The sequence below is a fragment of the Talpa occidentalis genome, unplaced genomic scaffold (assembly GCF_014898055.3).
Source record: "Talpa occidentalis isolate TD23 unplaced genomic scaffold, MPIMG_talOcc4v2.1 talOcc4.16, whole genome shotgun sequence".
In the NCBI taxonomy this organism is placed as follows: Eukaryota; Metazoa; Chordata; class Mammalia; order Eulipotyphla; family Talpidae; genus Talpa; species Talpa occidentalis.
The window spans coordinates 30358043-30364947 of NW_023601653.1; positions in this window are offsets into that span (position 1 = coordinate 30358043).

A 6905-nucleotide genomic window follows, 5' to 3' on the forward strand; every position below is an offset into this window, starting at 1 on the left:
GCACACTGCTGAGGGGAGCGGCGGGCGGCAGGAGAGGTCTGCGCGCCATGTGGGACCCTGGCCCAGTGGCCGGGAATCGAACCGGCACTGCAGAGGCTGCGGGCAGCTTCTCAACCCAGTGGTCAACTGCTGCGCCACCGGGGAGGCCCCCATCAAATTATTTAGATATGTCCTTGCCCAATAAATCTTAAGCAAACTTTGATAGTGTTTCAATCAATTACCTCTGCCTTTGCTCAGACATTTCCAGTGGTTCCCCTCTATTTATCAGATAAACTCCAGGCATTCAACACCTCTCACACATTAACCCTATTCTGCTGTTCTGGCTTTGTATTTAATAACTTTATTATATGATCCTTTTTTGCCTTTCTCAAAGCAAGTTTCCCTACTTTTTTACCTTAATTTACCTTAATTTTTACCTTTTTTACCTTTTTTACCACAAGTTTATTATTTTTTATACTTTTAAAAGCCTACACTCTTATTTTACCTGTCTAAATCATGTCACCTTTTAAGACTAAAAGTGAATGCTTTTATCTAGAAATTGATATGGATTTGCAGAAAATGTTGGCTCAACCAGCCCATCAATGTTTGAGTGAAATAATGGATGAAAGAAATTCTACACCAAAGGGCTAGGTTGATTCCTGGAAATAAGATTCAAGAATTAAAGGTTAGTGTGGAGTGTGATTAGGTAGATAAAAATAGAGCAGGCAATCTTTGGCAAGAAGAAGGGAGGGTTAGAAACAGGGAACTGAGCTAGAGCCAAGAATAGAATATGGTAAGTCATGATTATCATGTAGCAGAAAATGTTTGTGAGAGAGCAATTAGGTCAATATTGGTTACAACAGCACAGACTCTTCAAAAAGGGGGAAATAATCTGAAAAAAACAAATGCTACCTCTAAAGTTTTCTCTTGACCTGTGGTTCCCAATATGTGATCTGCGGCCCCCACAAAGTCCCTGAGAACTTTTCGAGTGCATGGTCAAAATGATTTTCACAATAATATTAAGACATCATTAGTTTTTCTCATAGTGTTGCCATTTGTTCTGTGCTACAAAGGCAAGTGGTGGGTAAAGTTGCTGGTGCCTTAACAGAAATCAAGGAAGTGATCCCAAACTGACCTAGTAGTCATTGCATTCTTCTTTGCTACATGCTTGTGGGGGTGGGGAGGAGTAGGGTGTGTGTTAGAGTGAGTTTCATTTAAGAATATGCTTTATAAAATGTAGCAACCATTCATTTATGACATATAAGCTTTTTTTTTAAATTCTGAGACAAAACGCAAAAAATGGATACTATTTTTACCTGAAAGGATGATAGATCAATTCCAGTTTTTCAGACATACGCTTTGTCTTAAAAATTAGTGACTTAAATCTTTCATGTCCACAAAAACAACTTAAAGTATTTGTTAAGAAAAAAATTAGAGCTTTCAAGAAAAATTCACAAGTAAAACATATCTACCCCAGTGAATTTGACAGTTTCATAATTTTTAAGAACTTTTCTCAGTTATTGAGTTTTTACAATTCCAAAATGTGCTCTGACTGCATGATCAAAGTTCTCATTTTCTTTTCTTAAAATTGGGTTGGTGTTCTTTGAAATGTCTGAAGATAGGTACCTACCATTGGTTGGGCTTAACTACAGACCTAGCATTGAGCTAATTGCTTTGCATGCACTTTCAAACATCTTTATGAGGATAAATGCTATTATTATCCTTTCCCTTAAGTATGGGAAAACTGTTAACTGTACAGCAATTGTGTAACTTGCCCAAGGTCACACAGCTAGTAAATGACAGAGCTAAGCCCCAAACTCATGACTGCTGACTCTCCAATTAAGGTCTGTAACCACTCCATTGCGCTGCTGCCTCAGGCTTTAAGGAGGGAGTTTCAATTTTTTTTAATATTTAAAAAGAACTAAAAGTTTTTCATATCTCATTTTAGTCTCCTAAACTAGTAAGCTTAAAATTTCTGTTCATCTCTGGAAACTGCACACTAACCTATATTGACAGGAAGCATATCAAAAGTTATGAGATTGGGAGGGGCAGGAGACATAAGGAAGTAACTGCAAAATGGCATGAAGAAGCTGGGAGTAATAAATATGTTCACCATATTAACTAGTGCTAGTTTCACGGTTATATACATACATCAAGACAGATCAATTTATGCTTAAAATTGTATAGTTTTTTGGAGGTCCATTTTACTTCATGTTACAGATGAAAAAGTAGGTATCAAACCTGGAAATGTCTGCAGTCCAGCAAAATGGTAGAAAAGTGAAGACACCCGGCTCCTCTCCTCCAGATAATCATAACCAAACTGCTGTAAAAGAAGTTAAAAAAAAAAAAAACCACAGGGAAAAATGGACAACGACAGAGCACCGTAGGAGCATTGGTCCAGTGGAAAGAGGTAGGAGAAACTTTAACAGAACTTTATTTAGAGTGATAATGGGGCAGCACAACCCACAAAAGGAAGGAGTGGCTGCAGTGCAGAGCCCCCTCCAGATACTCACTGAGGTGCACACCAACATTGGGGACCCTGAGTTTCAGCATTGTGCTGCATGAGGGGGTACACCCAGGACCGAATGTGCATTGTTGGAGAAATGCAGGGGTGGGAGTATAGAGCAAAAATGACTGGCTTGAGCCTGAGGTTCTTCATATATAATGGCCGTAGCCTGAATTAGGTCAGAGCACCAGTCTTTCCTTACAGAAAAGGCTACTACTCAAAGCCCAGGCTGAGCTCTCCAAAACACCTGTCACACACTGCAGGGCTAAAAGCAAAACAAAGAAATGCCCAAATAAACTAGAGCTCAGGCACCTATGGGTAATGGGAATAAATACCCCAAGTCTGAGTTAAATTACACCACTAAATTGAACAATAAAAATGCACTGTAGACTCATTTGATGAAGAAGTTTAGTGTATCTCTTCAGGAGTTTGTCGTCATACACATGCTATGGAGAAATAGATGTCTTTAGGAATTCCATAATTGTGTGACCAGCAGGGGGCAACTAAATACTTCAAAAACAGCTCTTGTACAAGAGAACAAGTTAAAATTGTAGACTATTAGCATTCACAGTTGTGTGGGAGAAACGAATACTTTCTAAAATGATAATTAACACCTAGCCACACGTTCTCACAACCCTGAATTTGTGAAGATGATTAGGACACTCCCCTACGCAGATAGATCATAAAACCATATTCTAAGGCCAATATGTGGTAGATTGTTTGGTTGTTTTTTTTTTTTTTTTTTTTTTTACAGTCTACAAGATTTCTTTGCAAGTATCTATGAATTTTACAATCAATGAATTTTTGACTTGTATTATAGAAAATACAATGAATATTGACTTATCTCAGTAGGTTATTCTAGGATTCCATTTCACTCAGTATTCTCAGATCAAAGTAAATAGTTGCACAGGATCTTGTTCTTAACTTAAAATTAAGTTGTCATCTCCTAACTTTCTTCTATGGAGATTAATTTAAGGTTATTGTTTTAGTCATGGTTCTCCAGGTTAACGAAACCAGTAAGAGAGAGAAAGGGGGAAATATGGGGGCAGATAGAGATTTGTTCGTTTTAAGAATTGGCTCCTGAGATTGTAGAGACTTAGGGAAGATTTGCATTTCAATTCCAAAGACTGTCTCCTACTAAAATTCCTTATTGCCCAGCGGAGTTCAGCCTTTGTTCTACTGGTTGCCTTCAACAGATTGGATGTGCCATACCCACATTATGGAGAGTGGTTTGCTTGACTTAAAGTCCACCAACTTAAATGTTAATTTCATCTAAAACTGTCTTCACAGAAAACATTCGGCGAGATGTTTTACAAAGAATCTCGGTGCAGTGGCGCATTCAAGCTGACACCTAAAATTAACCATCACAGTTGTCCTATTGGTTTCGATCACAGTCTCAAAGCTGGAAGAGATAGTCAAATAATCCAACCCTCCTCCGATGCAACTGCAATGCCTGGCACGAAGAAAGCTTTCAGTAAATGTATGCTGATTTAAATTGAACTGAATTTTAATGAATTGACTTCATATCCCCACTGGTGGCTAGGTTCTGCCAAGCATCCAGTGTGGTGCTGGGAGGTAATCTAAGATGGAGGTTGAGCACAAGCTCTCGAGTCTGATTTCCCAGGTTCACATAATGGCTCCTCTACTTACTTTGTTTATAACCTTGAATGAGTTAATTGGCTTTACTAGGCTTCCATTTCCTCTCCTATAAAAACAGAACAGATTTAATAATAGCTTTTTATGGCACATACTGCTGGTGCTAATCAATATTCGGTTTTCTTTCCCTCCTGCCCACTTGGTGGATGGACTGTCTTTCTCAACAGCCTTGCAATTACATGGGGCCATGTGACTCTTATTGCCAATAAAATACTGTAGAATTGTTGTCTCCATCTTAGAATGAGGCCATGAAAAGCTGATATGAAATTCCAAAGTCTTTCTTCCTTTAGTGGGGCAGTCTTAGAAGAGGACTTGTGTCAGGGTGGCGGCACCTCAGGCTGTGGCAGCCCGGACTGGCATCACGGAGAAGAGTTGCCTCAGTGCAGAGCCAGCATTTTAGAGCAAGAAATTAATCTCTGTTCAGTTAAACCACTGATTTTTTTCAACTGCGACATCCTCTAGACCATTCTAGTCTGTCCGAATTGTTTTGAGGATTAAATCAGGTAGTGTCTGGAAAGAGCTAGTTTGATAAGCACTAAGCACTCAATTGTGATAGTTACGCTAAATGAATCATCTCAACTTTGAATATAAAGCATTTCTCTGCCACTGGTCATTATAACAACTCAAAACTCAGTCAAATTGGAGTACTTGGAAATAATTAGAAATCAGAATATTGTTATTTTTTCTGGGTCTTTTATTCTCTTGTTGTCAGATAGGCAGACAGGGTCTTATTTTCCTTCTTAATTAAAGTGTGCTGCTGGTGTAGTGGTATCTTGCAAGATTCCCATTTGTTTTTATTAAACTTAGGTTCTCATTAAACAACCACTTTTGGGTAGAATTGTCTTACTAATAATGGAACTTAGACAGTGATAGCTGCTCATATGTCTTAACTTTCCTCTGAATTTAGTAACAATTATTAGGGATCCAGACAGATAAAGTTAAAAAACCCCCTTCTCACTGATAAAGCTATTTGGACAATATGACTTAAATGTATAACCACCACTATGCTTTTCAATGGGAGAAAAGCAAGTCCAAATGGGAGATAGTCACCAGAGGAAAATTTGGGTCTGTAGGACAGATAAATTTAGGTAGAATCACTGCTTCATGTGCAGAGTTGTCGACAGTAGAAAAAGGGTTAGGCTGCAAGCTGTGCTCTGTCAAGCAAGGTCCATGTGTTTATAGTTTATTACATAGAAAGAAGAAGAGAACATTATAAAAAGATGGCAAGAAAGGGGCTTATTCTTACTTTTTTCTTCCCAAATTACCCACTCAATAGAACACATCTACATGGGGAAAGTGGCAGAAATAAAAACAGCAGTTACTCTTTCCTGAAGTTCTCAAAGAAGCAAATTCTTACTTTAAGAGTGAAGTAGGAAAAGCTGTGATACAGCTTTCCCCTCTAATGTCAATGAATAAGACATGATAATGGTCTTGAAAACTTTTATGTTCTGTAGTTAATTTTTAAATTTATAATGGGTCTTTGATGATGACATTAAATATCAATGAAAACATAAGTATAAAATTTTTACTTATCAAGAAAAATTTCATATCTAACATTCTCTTGTGATGATATTTCCTAGCCCCCTCCCCCAAACCCACAAGTTTACTAGTAGTCAGTTGGTCAACAAGAAATACTCAACAGCAAATCATCAACAAATACTTGAGTACCTACTTATTGTGTGGGAAACTGTGCCAAACAATGGGAAAAATAAATTTTAAAAATTCACCCCTTGCTTCACGATCTGAAGAAATAAACTTCAAAGAACACATTTAAAATCTGAGATGTAAAGTACTCTAGCAGACATTCATTCATGGAGTCATATAAAAAAGACATTTCCAGGGAAGGCATATACTGTGACAAATTACCTATAAAATATCCATTTCTTACTTCTTCTTTATTAACTGAAATCCAATTTGGTTCCAGACAATAACTCAAGTAGCTAAAATGTTTTCCTACTTTCCTTTGTCTCTAAGGATAAGTGGGTACATGGCACATTTCTTTTCAATGAGATGCAATTGGAAATCTACCAGGGATTTTGGAACCAGTTTTGCCAAATCAAATTTCTTGATTAAAGCAGTACCACTTTTTTCTTGTTATTTTTTCCTTCTTCCTGATGGGACGAAAGATATTTTAGGGAGTATAAAGATGGGAGGCACATGATGAGGAGGGTGGATCAAAAATTCAAACAGGCTGCAACTCTGATGGGATTCTTGAGTCACTATGTTAGTTTCGACTGCCTGACCCCTACTTAATGCAGCTACTGTTTTTAGGTTTCTGTTCTATGCAGCAAAATGCAACCCTTAATTGATACAAGTACCTAATTTGTATTTTGGGATATAGTATCTTGCAAGACACTCCAGTGTAGGTACAGAGATACAGAATGCGTAAGCATTAGTGGAATGCGGAGGTAAGTAAATCCTGTTCTGGGCTGAGGAGCAACAATGAAACAAAGCATGGTAGGGCATAGTACATTTAGGGAAATGGAAGTTAGAATATAGACATGAAGGCTGAGGTAGAGATAGACAGGGAACAGATTTAAAACCATTTTAAGAACTTCGGATTCTATTCTGAAGTTTTTGGGGGTTTTGAGGTATTTTAAGGGATTTTAAGCAGGGTAGTGTCACAATTAGAATTGCTCATTAGAGAGAATGACAGCCCTGCAACATTGCGAAGCAGAGAAATAAGAAAGGTGTAAAACTGGAGGGAGGGTGATCACTTAGGGTTACTTTTCATCTGGGGGGCAAAAGATTTGTATATGCAATT